Below are 13,569 nucleotides of genomic sequence, written 5' to 3' on the forward strand. Positions count from 1 at the left end.
ATAATTAAGCACATGCAAAGCATAATAAAGTATTAAAGTCAAATATAAACATATTAAATGGAAAAAAATATGTTTATTATAGAAATCAATATATAAAAGGGTTTAAAATTGATATATTATATGTAAAGGTATAGGGTAGGGTTCATACATACATACATATATACATACAAACATATATATATATATATATATATATATATATATATATATATATATATATATATATATATATGTAAAAATAAATAAATAAATAAAAAAAGAGAGAAGCGTTCGACCTGGGAACTAACAAAAGAATAATAGCTTGTTCTATGGCTAGTTACCATCCAAGAAGCAGCCTCGTTTTGCTCAAAATGTGCCTTTCACAGAGAAGAACTTTCCTGTAGCATATCAGACTGATCCTGACTTAACAGTGCAGTCCAGCCCCGAAATACCAGGCAATCCCTCTCTGAACAAGAGAAAAAAAATCAAAATGCAAACATTAAACTTAAATAATCACACAAAATAAAATTAATCATATTTCAAATACAGACAAAAACAAACTGGAGAAAACAAAACAAAAAAAAAAAACTAAATTATCCAATCCTTCCACTTCTTTGTCTTCCAGATGCCTTCAGAATTTAATTCCCCATATGGCCTCCTATCAAAAGAAAAATACAAAAACAACTTCCCACGGATCATACCCACACAATTACCTACAGTAACTACCTCTTTCTTAAAAATCAAAATATTACGCACATCCCACAAAACCTCCTTCACACAACATGCCAACAACCATATCAATCTTGCTTTCTCCTTTTCCAAACCATGTCCACACAAACCATACATCATCATATTAAAAGTAAAAAACTGCACTCCAGTAAAACCCTTAATCATCCTTTTCAAACTTCTCCAAACATCCCTAGCATACTCACAATTCCAAAACAAATGAATAACACTCTCGCTTTGACAACAACCATCTCTAGGACACACTTCTGAAGCCACTAAACAACGCATTCTCTGAAAATCCCTTGTTGGCAAACACTTATGCACACTCATCCAACTAATATCTTTCTGCCTATTCATCAAATACTTATTACACACATTTTTCCATATCAACACACATTCATTTTCATTCAAACCCCCAATCAACTCAAGACCTTCCTTCTTCTCCAACATTTTCAACACCATTCTGTTTGCACACTACATCTCCCTACTAACATTCTCCAAACCATATTTTTTAATCCAACATTCCACCCTTACATAAAACCACGGAACAGCAAAACATACCGGTTTCTTTCTATCAATCTCAAATAAACCATATCGTCTTAAAACATTTCCACAAGCATACTTTACTATACAACCAGCCATGCTATCCTTACCACTCAGAACCACACACCTACTAACATAGTTCACAGCCAAAAATCTCTCCACATTTGGAAAACCCTTACCACCAACATTCTTACTCTTAACAACAACATCTCTTTTCAAACGCTCCATACCAGAACTCCAGAAAAAAGAAAGCAACACTCTCAAAATTCTCCGAAAAATCATCTTAGGTGGCGGAAAAACTAACGCCAAATATAACATAATAGGGATCAAAACCGATTTAATAACTAACATTTTTCCTTCCAAAGATAAAGTCCTTAAAGACCAAAACTGAAGTTTTCTATTCACTTTATCAAAAACATTCTCCCAACTTTCCAAGCCTTTCAAATCCACATCAAATTTCACACCCAACACCTCAATTGCACCTTCAGTCACAGGCCATCCACAGGAATCAATCTCTCTATCGTTAACAAAAACTTTAACTTTACACTTATTCCAATTAACTCTGAAACCACTTGCCATACAAAAACATTCAACTAAAGTTTTCACCCTCCTCAAACCAGCCTGAGTCTAACATACCACACTCACATCATCCATATACCCAATAACTTTTAAACACCTTCCATTACTACCAGGAACACTCACACCTCTAACTAATTTATCCTTTCTTAAACTAGTTAATAATGGCTCAATGACACATACAAATAACACAGGAGACAAAGGACATCCTTGACGCACTCCAGATTTAACACAAAATTCCTCAGTCAAAAAACCATTAACCTGGACTTGACTCACAATATCACTATACAAACATTTAAAGCATCCAATAATCTTACCAGAAAAACCTAAACGTTCTAAAACATGAAACATAAAATCATGCATTTCCCTATCATACGCTTTTTCAAAATCCACAATAGCAACAGCAACAGACCTCATCCTCTCCCTCACATACCACAGTACATCGCGTAGTAGCAACAAACTTTCAGAAATCTGATGCCCAGGAACAGCACACACTTGCTCTTCACCCACAACCTTACCAATAACTCCATACATTCTATTTGCCAACACCTTTGCAATAACCTTATAGTCAACATTCAACAACGTAATCGGCCTCCAATTCCTCAAATCTCTCTTATCACCCTTTTTAAATGACAAAACAATCAAACCTTTTCTCATTGAAACAGGCAAAACATTCATTCTAAAAACAAACTTACAAACATCCAACATATACACCCCAATCAAATTCCAAAAACAAGTATAAAATTCAACAGGCAAACCATCACAACCAGGTACCTTCCCATTATTAAAACTCCTAACAACCTCTGCAATTTCATCCAAAATTAGATCCCTTTCTAACAAATCATTATCATATTTTTCCAACTTAACCTCAATGTCTTCCAACAACTCATTTTCCAATAAAACATCTCTTGTTTTTTCTTTATACAGCTCACTGTAAAACTCATGAACTTCACGCAAAACACCATCCATACCATTAACTTCACACTCAACCTTATCAAAAACACTAACAAAACCAGTCTTTCCTTCAAAAGCTTTCTTAAAAAAATATGTACTACAAGACTCATCCTTTTCCATTTTCTCCAATCTTGCCATAAAAACAATTTTCTTTCCTTTTTCATGCATACACTTTTTAATTATCTCTCTTGCTTCAGCAATTTCCTCATGCACATAAATACCACAATTTCTCAATTCATACAAATACAACAACCTTAGATACCCCTTTTATCATACAACTCCCTTTCCATTCTAGCTTTCTCACAGTCTTTCTTAATAAAAAAAACTCTTATTTTCCACCTTCCAACCATTCCCACAAAATAAGCACCATTACTAAAAATCATTTTCCTTTCACGCACACCTTTCATACATCCAAACAAACTGGCGCTTAACTTCTCATCTTCTAACAAATCCACATTCAGTTTCCAAACACCCTTACCCATACTTGATCTTCAAATACAATTCACCTTTACACATCAAAAGGGCCATGATCCCGTAAAGGGCATCCGCTTTAAAGAAAAATCATCAACACATAACAATTTTAGATACAAAAACAAAAATCAATTCGATATTTTATCCCCACCACTATCACTAAAGAAAGTAAAACCCTCCCCTGAAAAAGAAACAGACCCGAAGGCATCCTTCAATCTGAATGATTTAAGCAAATCAAGTAAAAACTTCCCTGAGCTATCCACCCTACAATCACTCCCACCCTCTCTGTCCCCATTCTAAATAATACAATTAAAATCCCCAACCAAAAAAGTTGGCTCTCGACCTGGCAGAAAAAATTTTAAAGTTTCAAAATTAAGCAAACGTTCTCCCCTATTTGGAGAAGCACATACATTAAACAACGAAAAACAGTCCCAAAAAAAACCTAAAACTAACAAAATGTACCAGACCAGGACAATATGAACTACATTAAGGATAGAAAAACTAAACCCCTTCAACAAAACTCCCACCCCCCCCCCCCAATCTATCAGAAGAACAAGGACCATACTTTAGGACCCATATTCCCAGTCAGCACATTAGGATGTTCAGAGAGACCACATTCCTGCAAACAAAAAATATTAGCAGAACATACAGATAATAATTTAAAAATTGCAGCTCTCCTTGCTATAGTTGTCATACACCTGACATTAAGTGAAGAAATGGTCAGAAACATCACAAAAATAAATTAAAGACAAACAAAAAAAGAAATAACATCAGGACTTCTTCTTTCCTTTCTTTTTCTTAGGACTCAAAGGAGATCCTTTAAATCTGCCTCTGTGACATTCCGACTTCCTAGGCTCCCCCTTGCCAGCCTCATAACCAGTAACTTCAGCAAGTTGGTTCACATCTCTTTTATCTAGATAACCAACAGAAGAGGCATCAGAAAAGTCACCTATACACTGGCTTGAGTCAGAAGGAACATCTTTAGTAGAGACAGAAGGAAACTCTGAAATTAAAGAGTCAGCATCACTTGTAGAATCCGGATCTGCAACCTTAACTACTGGAAGATCCAAATCAGGACTCTCCCATCCATCAGAATCCGCATCTTTTTTTCGCTTGGAGGCAGATTTTTTCCCTTCAGTATCCATATCCTCCTCAGAACTAGAGGACACAACAGCAAGAACCAATCAATGTTCTCCCCTTCACCAAGACAGCATCAGGAGCCAGGATCACAAGATGACTCAGTGAACGGAAAAATTTTCTGTCCCAGGAAGAGCAACAGTATCATCCACAGAATCGGGCAACAGGGCTTCAAGAACATCTGAAGCAGCTATCACATTAGACAGGCCGGACTGTACAAAAAATAGGCCCGGGCATTTTATGGCAAAGTGCCCTCCCATACACACACACTCATATGCAGTACACTACATATATACACATAAGCATATACACACCGCACACACACCACACACACACACACTTATAGGCAAGCACGCAACACACACACTACACATACACCACACACACACGAGCTTCATCAAACATCACAATATTAAGGACACCAAAATAAAACATCACTTTCCAATAAAACACATAACCTGATAAAAGCCAGACTGCCGTGTAAATACTGCAAACAACACCCATTGAACTTCACCTCACTCCTGATATAAAAAGCTACTCCTGACAACTAGTTTAGTTTACGTGCTAAAACACTAAAACTTACTGTTCTGATATATTAATATGACTCCAAGAACATATCCCCACTCATAATCTCCAGGTATAACAAATATAACAAGTTTGAATCAGCTTGCATCCTTTCTAAAGACTTCCTGAAAAGTTAAGCAGCTAAAGGGAAAGTTGATTGTTATAATAATTTCAAAACATTTAGTAAAAAAATAAGGTTGTTGCTTTTTACCACAAATCAGACAGACTATACATTTTTATACAACTTCCCAAGTTACTTCTGTTATTAATTTTGCTTCATACTATGGTTTACTTTTATTGAAGTAAGCAGCAATGCACTCCTGGGAGCTAGCTGAACCACATTTGTAAGCCAATGAAATGGGCATACAAGTTCAGCCACCAATCAGCAGCTAGCTCACAAACTCATGGGCCTATCTAGTATATGCCTCTTCAACAAATGATACCAAAAAGAATGAAGCAAATTTGATAATAGAAGTAAATAGAAAGTGGTTTACAATTGGTATAACCTATCTGAATCATGTAAGAAAAAATCATGTAATAAAAATTAATTAAATATATACTAAGAGAGGGCATACCTAATTGCTTGTAATTTGTAACTGTAAGGTGATGAAGTTCAAGTGTCTGATCTAATCTCTAGACACACTAAACAATGCTGACTGAGTGAATTCACATTTACAGTCACACAGCAGCAACTTCTATGCAAGCAATAATGCCATAATACAATCTTCTAACACATCAAGGCATTTTGTATTTTTGCACTTATATATCCCTTTTACATTACTCTTAACACCAGGCACTTCTCCCACATGCAATTCCCACTATACACCCACAACATTCAGTTACCCTATCTACTAACCTTACTGTGCTGCCTTACCTAATCCTCAATGTACCAACCCAAAATCAAATGACTCTGAAACGAAAACATTACACTAACCATAACAAATTGCCATTATTCAATACAAATTGAACTATAATAAACAACATATTCCATGCACCCCAGTAAAACAGAACAGCACATGATCACCCAGTTATTCAGATTTACCTTCCTCCTTTCCCATGTGCCTCTTTTTACTCCAGCTTCCAGGTACAGCACACTGAGAGTGAGCACAGTAACATTAAATTCATTCTCCCCACATGCGAGGAACACAAAGACCCAGTGGTCCCCCAGCCTGTTCACCTCAATGCCCTGGATACTTAGCAGGGAAACCTTGTCTCACTGATCACCTTCACCTGCATGCATGGGAAGCAGTGATGAAGCACTGTTACAGCGCGGGTCTTCTGATTTTGAGTCCCATGCCATGCGGTATCACGTGACGTCCGACAATCAATATAAACTCACTGGACAGATTAGGAAGAAAGCAAGCTATGCGCCCTCTGCCTGCTACTAGTATGTGGGGCGGAGCTAATGTACCGGCAGACGCAGACAAATAGTCGCAACATCATTCTTGTGAATCGTGTCACAGACAGGTCACAGTAAATAAAATAAAAATAGGGCCACAGTCTAGCAGCTTTTTGAAATTGTTTACTCTCTGGTTTTGTTTCGTTACTAAGCAGACATTAATAATATATATATATATATATATATATATATATATATATATATATATATATATATATATATATATATAAAAAAAAAACATGTTTTTTTTGTAGAGATGTCTGTGAAATAAAATTTGGCCGGTAAAACCCTCCAAGACAACTCTACACACAAACGTGTTGTTTTAATATTATTAATGCCCTGTCTAGTAACGTTAACAAAATAGAGAGAGTAAACAATTTCTAAAAAGCTGCTAGAGTCCTGGAAATTGTTAGTTAATTAACCAAATTTACTGACATAAAACTGATTTTAATTTTGATATTTTAAGAGGAACACATTTGCTGGAAAAAACTGAGGCAGTAAAAGTCTGGGCGCGCAAAACTGGAGTCAAACAGGGAACAATACAACCCCTTCCACCTGGGCAGTGGGCATCCAGGAGACTAGTTACACAACCCATTACCTGGGTGGTTGGTAGCTTCCCTCTAGCCCCCCTGGCCAGTTGAGAGCCTATTTACCTCCAGTCCTCTGACCTCATCTTCTCTGACAGGTCCAGGCAGCAGCAGTACAGGTCAGGGTGCGGTTGGGGTCCGGCCCGCTCTGCAGAAGACTCTGCTTTTCTGACTGCCTAATTGCTCCGCCTCTCACCTCTGGTCTCATTCTCATGCTCCCAGGTCTTAAACCCGCTCCACAGGAGGCCCCAGCAGAGCAGAGGGCAGACCGTTCTGCCTGTGTGGTCCTTACTCATGCTGGCTCCTGTCTCTCAGTGAGGAGGAGGGTGGGTCAGGGTAAGAAGGGACCGCTCAGGCTGAGGGAACAGGACCAGGTACTTTGACGCTGTCACACACACTGTGAACCTTCAGTGCCCGCCCGGTAACTAGACCTCAGAGCTCATGCTGAGTGCTCTCTCTGCCCCCAGCTGGCTCCTAGTACACTCCTGTGCCTTGCTGGAATCCAGTCCCACATGCCAGGACTTCGCTATGACTATGTAATCTGCAGGTCCAACAGTTCACACCGGCACAAACAAAAACACACCATTCATGTCACAATACACTGTTGTATTTAGGGGCAACTAAGACAGGCCGGGCCGCATTAAAAGAAGTCGACAGTAATAGTGGGCAGGGCTAAGGTAACCAGAGGCCCACCGGGCAAATGCCCGGTGTGCCCTATGGCCAGTCCGGGCCTGACATTAGATGTAGCAAGATCCACCTCCTGAAGCTGAGATTGGGCTTCCTCCACCTTCTCAGCCACAGGAACCACCACAGGAGCATCAGACCACCTCTCCGACAGGGACCCCAACTGCAGATTTCTTACACAAAAGAGGTAATATAGAGATCAATGGCTCATCAGAGACCTCCTCCTCATTCACAGATGCTCAACTGCAACTGAAGATGTTTTTTTTGCAACATCAGCATAGGAAGGCTTCACTCTATTAAGCCCCTGCAACATCATCAAAGGACACATCCTGCACAGATGACTTGAAGAATCACACAGGTCAAAGGTTCCGGCGTTTACTACAGTGGGCAACAAGATGATCCTCCTCACCACCAATTTCGACATCTGGCACCTGGGCAATTTTCAGCAAAGTGACAAAACAGTTGCAACTACGGCAAAAAAAGAGGCAATGTCATCATAGTATAGGAAACCTTTATTTCCACCAATGGCGAAAGTCTGTGGAGGGTGTTTCTTTCCCACCAATACTAATTCATCTAGCACAAACCGCACCCAGAACCTGCGCTTTCCATTGAAAGTCCCAAACTGATTCTTCAGCTTGCTACATCCTTGAACATCATAAAAGTAGTAACAAAGAAACAGACGAATTTCACATCAGTGACCCAAGGGTTGTACATATGTACTGTCACCAAGGATTCTTCTCTCCCTCTGCACACAGGCAACAAATTTCATGCCAACCAAGTCTGGAGCAGCAGCCATATCAATAGTCCGTTGATAGCAGGTCTGTAAATAATGCTTATCGGTGAAAGCTTCTCTCGAAAGTCCTCAGAAATCAACACCCGAAGTGTATGGGGAACATTTGGCACATTGGTAGCCCATATTTGCCCTATTGCCTCTTTAGGCCGGATTTCAGAGCGCCCCCCCAAAAGCAGCATGTGGCTGAAGTCCAGGGACGATGCCACAAGGCCAAGGGGACGGCCCTACTACCCAGTTGCTCTACGCCTAAGGAGTAGCCAAACCCCCAATAGTAGCAGGAGCCCAAACCCCAAAGGGAAAGGACCCCAGGCCGAAGGAGCAGGTCTCCAGGCATCAAATCTTTCAACCAAGACCAAGCACAGAAAAACTGCCCTTGATCCAAGTCAAAGGCCCGAGAAGCAACCTCAGCTGATCATTCGGCCTATTGTGGGCCTTGTCAGTGAGGTGCAGCCATATTCCTTTAGGCACACTGAGCAACGGGTCCCACGTCTGGATTCCTGCATCACGTTTAGGGAGACTTCCCTATGAGTCATAATTTGCATAAATAAAAAGAAAGAAGCGCTCGACCTGGGAACGACAATAGCATAATAGAGTGTTCTATGGCCTAGTTACCACCCTAATAAGCAGCCTTTTTTGCTCAATATGTGCCTTTCACAGAGAAGAACTTTCCTGTAGCATAGCAGTCTGATCCTGACTTAACAGTGCTGTCCAGCCCCAAAATACCAGGCAATCCCTCTCTGAACGAGAGAAATGGCAAAACCCCAGACATGCGTTTCATAATTCTTTTATTAGAAAAATAATCATATATGCATACATACAAAATAAAATCATAATAACAAATTCAAACAAAATATCTCTTGTTACAAAACAACTGAAATATTGACCCAAACTTTTGTCATCATAAAAAAAAATCAAAATGCAAACATAAAACTTAAATAATACACAGAATAAAATTATACATATTTCAAATGCAGACAAAAACAAACTGGAGAAAAAAAACCTAAAAACTAAATAATCCAATCTTTCCACTTCTTTGTCTTCAGATGCCTTCAGAATCTAATTCCCCATATAGCCTTCTATCAAAAGAAAAATACAGAAACAACTTCCCACGGATCATACCCACACAATTACCTACAGTAACTACCTCTTTCTTAAAAATCAAAATATATGCACATCCCACAACACCTCCTTCACACAACATGCCAACAAACATATCAATCTTGCTTTCTCCTTTTCCACAACACTTCCACACAAACCATACATCATCATATTAAAAGTAAAAACTGCACTCCAGTCAGACCATTAATCATCCTTTTCAAACTTCTCAAAAAATCTCTAGCATACTCACAATTCCAAAACAATGAATAAACACTCTCGCTTTGACAACAACCATCTCTAGGACACACTTCTGAAGCCACTAACCGATGCACTCTCTGAAAATCCCTTGTCGGCAAACACTTATGCACACTCATCCAACTAATATCTTTCTGCCTATTCATCAAATACTTATTACACACATTTTTCCATACCAACACGCATTCATTCTCATTTAAACCCCCAATCAACTCAAGACCTTCCTTCTTCTCCAACATTTTCAACACCATTCTGTTTGCATACCACATTCCTCCCTACTAACATTCTCCAAACCATATTTTTTAATCCAACATTCCACCCTTACATAAAACCACGGAACAGTAAAACATACCCGGTTTCTTTCTATCAATCTCAAACAAACCATATTGTCTTAAAACATTTCCACAAGCATACTTTACCATACAACCAGCCATGCTATCCTTACCACTCAGAACCACACACCTACTAACATAGTTCACAGCCAAAAATCTCTCCACATTTGGAAAACCCTTACCACCAACATTTCTTACTCTTAACAACATCTCTTTTCAATGCTCCATACCAGAACTCCAGAAAAAAGAAAACAACACTCTCAAATTCTCTGAAAAATCCTCTCATGAGGGCAGAAAAACTAACTCCAAATATAACATAATAGGAATCAAAACCGATATAATAAATAACAAGAAAAGAAATAACATCAGGACTTTTTCTTTCCTTTCTTTTTCTTAGGACTCAAAGGAGATCCTTTAAATCTGCCTCTGTGACGTTCTGACCCTCCTAGGCTCCCCCTTGCCAGCCTCATAACCAGTAACTTCAGCAAGTTGGTTCACATCTCTTTCTTCTAGATAACCAACAGAAGAGGCATCAGAAAAGTCACCTATACACTGGCTTGAGTCAGAGGGAACATCTTTAGTAGAGACAGAAGGAAACTCTGAAATTAAAGAGCCAGCATCACTTGCAGTATCTGGATCTGCAATCTTAACCACTGGAAGATCCAAATCAGGACTCTCCCATCCATCAGAATCCACACTTTTTTCCGCTTGGAGGCAGATTGTTTCCCTCCAGTGTCCATATCCTCCTTAGAACCAGAGGACACAACAGCAGACCAATCAATGTTCTCCCCTTCACCAAGAACAGCATCAGGAGCAGCATCACAAGATGACTCAGTGAAGGAAAAAATTCTCTGTCCCAGGAACAGCAACAGTATCATCCACAGAATCTGGCAACAGGGCTTCAAGAACATCGGAAGCAGCTATTACATTAGATGTAGCAAGATCCACCTCCTGAAGATTAAATTACGCTTCCTACACCTTCTCAGCCACAGGAACCACCACAGGAGCATCAGACACCTCTCCGAAAGGAACACCAACTGCAGTATTTTTACACAAAAGAGGTGATATAGATTCCAATGTCTCATCAGAGACCTCCTCCTCATTCACAGATGGCTCAAACCGCAACTGAAGATGGTTTTTTTTGCAACATCAGCGTAGGAAGGCTTCACTCTATCAAGCCCTTGCAACATCATCAAAGGACACATCCTGCACAGATGACTTGAAGAACCACACAAATCACAGGTCCGGCATTTACTACAGTGAGCAACAAGATGATCCTCCTCACCAAAATTTCAACATCTGGCACCTGGGCACCTTTCAGCAATGTGACCAAACAGGTTGCAACTACGGCAAAACAGAAGCATGTCATCATAGTATAGGAAACCTCTATTTGCACCAATGGCGAAAGTCTGTGGAGGGTGTTCTTTCCACCAATACCTAATTCATCTGGCACAAACCACACCCAGAACCTGCGCTTTCCATTGAAAGTCCCAAATTGATTCTTTAGCTTGCTACCTCCTTGAACATCATCAAAGTAGCGACAAAGAAACAGGAGAATTTCGACACCAGTGACCCAAGGGTTGTACATATGTACTGTCACCGGGATTCTTCTCTCCCTCTGCACACAGACAACAAATCTCATGCCCACCATCTCTGGAGCAACAGCCATATCAATAGTCCCGTTGATAGCAGGTCTGTAAATGATGCTCATCGGTGAAAGCCACATCAAAAATCCCTCTTGAAGGGAAAGACTGAACACAATGCAAACTTGCTCTTGGCATCTTCAAAACACCCTCCAAAACAACCTGCTTGACATAAGCCAAACCAATATTCTCTCGGCAGTCCTCAGAAATCAACACCCGAAGTGTATGGGGAACATTTGGCACATTGGTAGCCATAATTGTCCTATTGCCTCTTTAGGCTGGATTTCAGAGCGCCCCCACAAAAGCAGCATATGGCTGAAGTCCAGGGACGATGCCACAAGGCCAAGGGGATGGCCCTACTACCCAGTTGCTCTATGCCTAAGGAGTAGGCACCCCCCACAATAGCAGCAAGAGCCCAAACCACGAAGGGAAAGGACCAAAGGCCAAAGGAGCAGGTCTCAAGGCAGCAAATCTTTCAACCAAGACCAATCACAGAAAACTGCACTGGATCCAAGCCAAAAAACCCGAGAAGCGACCTCAGTCGTTTTGTAATTCTTTATTAGAAAAATAATTATATATACAAAATAAAATCATAATAACAAATGCAAACAAAATATCTCTTGTTACAAAACTGAAATATTGACCCAAATTTTTGTCATCAGAAAATAAACAAAATGCAAACATTAAACTTAAATAATCACACAAAATAAAATTAAACATATTTCAAATACAGACAAAAACAAACTGGAGGAAAAAAAAAAACCTAAATAATCCAATCCTTCCACTTCTTTGTCTTCCAGATGCCTTCAGAATCTAATTCCCCATATCGCCTCCTATCAAAAGAATAAATACAAAAACAACTTCCCACGGATCATACCCACACAATTACCTACAGTAACTACCTCTTTCTTAAAATCAAAATATTACGCACATCCCACAACACCTCCTTCACACAACATGCCAACAACCATATCAATCTTGCTTTCTCCTTTTCCACACCACTTCCACACAAACCATACATCATCATATTAAAAATTACACTCCAGTCAAACCCTTAATCATCCTTTTCAAACTTCTCCAAACATCCCTAGCATACTCACAATTCCAAAACAATGAATAACACTCTCACTTTGAAAACAACAATCTCTAGGACACACTTCTGAAGCCACTAAACGATGCATTCTCTGAAAATCCCTTGTTGGCAAACACTTAAGCACACTCATCCAACTAATATCTTTCTGCCTATCATCAAATACTTATTACACACATTTTACCATACCAACACACATTCATTTTCATTCAAACCCCCAATCAACTCAAGACCTTCTTCTTCTCCAACATTTTCAACACCATTCTGTTTGCACACCACATCTCCCTACTAATATTCTCCAAACCATATTTTTTTAATCGAACATTCCACCCTTACATAAAACCACGGAACAGCAAAACATACCGGTTTCTTTCTATAAATCTCAAATAAACCATATCGTCTTAAAACATTTCCAAAAGCATACTTTACCATACAACCAGCCATGCTATCCTTACCACTCAGAACCACACACCTACTAACATATTTCACAGCCAAAAATCTCTCCACATTTGGAAAACCCTTACCACCAACATTCTTACTCTTAACAACAACATCTCTTTTCAAACGCTCCATACTAGAACTCCAGAAAAAAGAAAATAACACTCTCAAAATTCTCCAAAAAATCCTCTCAGGTGGCGGAAAAACTAACGCCAAATATAACATAATAGGGATCAAAACCGATTTAATAACTAACATTTTTCCTTCCAAAGATAAAGTCCTTAAAGACCAAAACTGAAG

The sequence above is a fragment of the Bombina bombina genome, chromosome 5 (assembly GCF_027579735.1).
Source record: "Bombina bombina isolate aBomBom1 chromosome 5, aBomBom1.pri, whole genome shotgun sequence".
Lineage (NCBI taxonomy): Eukaryota > Metazoa > Chordata > Amphibia > Anura > Bombinatoridae > Bombina > Bombina bombina.